The sequence below is a fragment of the Rhinopithecus bieti genome, unplaced genomic scaffold, assembly GCF_001698545.2.
Source record: "Rhinopithecus bieti isolate Rb0 unplaced genomic scaffold, ASM169854v2 repeat_11891, whole genome shotgun sequence".
In the NCBI taxonomy this organism is placed as follows: domain Eukaryota; kingdom Metazoa; phylum Chordata; class Mammalia; order Primates; family Cercopithecidae; genus Rhinopithecus; species Rhinopithecus bieti.
The window spans coordinates 1-1,295 of record NW_016877696.1 but is presented as its reverse complement, the minus strand read 5'-3'; the positions used below and the strand labels follow the sequence as shown (position 1 = coordinate 1,295).

At 46.6% G+C, this 1,295-nt stretch overlaps 1 pseudogene; it reads left to right on the top strand.

Moving 5' to 3' along the window:
* Nucleotides 1-911: 911 nt before the first annotated feature.
* On the top strand, nt 912-1,286 carry LOC108525705 (40S ribosomal protein S2 pseudogene; annotated as a pseudogene).
* Nucleotides 1,287-1,295: the final 9 nt, after the last annotated feature.

The window sequence follows — 1,295 nt, the reverse complement described above, 5'->3', positions numbered from 1 at the left end:
AAAAAAAAAAAGAAAGTAAAGTGCAGGCAGGGCGCGGTGGCTCACGCCTATAATCCCAGCGTTTTTGGGAGATTGAGACCATCCTGGCTAACACGGTGAAACCCCGTCTCTACTAAAAATACAAAAGATTAGCCGGGCGGGATGGCACGTGCTTGTAGTCCCAGCTACTAGGGAGGCTGAGGCAGAAGAATCGCTTGAACCCAGGAGGCGGAAGTTGCAGTGAGCCGAGATCACGCCACTTCACTGCAGCCTAGGAGACAGAGAGAGACTCCGTCTCAAAAACAAAATAAAATAAAGTGCAGACAACAGGAATACATCTGCATGCATCTCCTAAGATTAGGACATCCTCCTACATAACCATCATACTATTAATACAGCTACGAAAATTAACATTAATTATTCAATATTATCTAATATACATCCATATTTAAAGTTCTCCATTTGTCCCCCCAAATTGATTTTATATTTGGGGCTTGTTTTGATTCAGATCCAATCAAGTTTCACACTTGCATTTGGTTCTGTCTCTAGTTTATTTTAATCTACAAAAGCCCTCCTGTCTATTTGGTTTTAGTTTTTGTAATACTGACTTTTTTGAAGGGTTCAGGCCAAGTGGTAGAAAACAAGTGCGTAAGGAAATGTAAACAATAGAGAGATCCTGACGACTGAGGGGAAGGAAAGACTAATCAAGGACATCTAAATAATTCAAAATTAATTAAAACATAGGATTAAAGAAGAACTACAGGCCAGGCACAGTGGCTGATGCCTGTAATCCCAGCACTTTGGGAGGCTAAGGCGGGAGGTTCACTTGAGAACAGGAGTTCAAGGCCAACCTGGGCAACATAGCGAGACCTCGTCTCTACTACAAATTTTGAAAGAGAAAAAAAAGTGCTTCTTCTCCGAGAAAACACCAAATGGTGGATGACGCCGGTGCAGTAGGGGGACCTGGAGGCCCTGGTGGCCCTGGGATGGGGAACTGCGGTGGCTTCCGCGGAGGTTTCGGCAGTGGCATCCGGGGCTATGGCCGAGGCCGCGGAGCTCGCGGAGGCAAGGCCAAGGATAACGAGTGGATGCCCGTCACCAAGCTGGGCCGCTTGGTCAAGGACATGAAGATCAAGTCCCTGGAGGAGATCTACCTCTTCTCCCTGCCCATTAAGGAATCTGAGATCATTGACTTTTTCTTGGGTGCCTCTCTCAAAGATGAGGTTTTGAAAATTATGCCGGTGCAGAAGCAGACCCGTGCTAGCCAGCACACCGGGTTCAAGGCCTTTGTTGCTATCGGGGACTACAATGGCCAA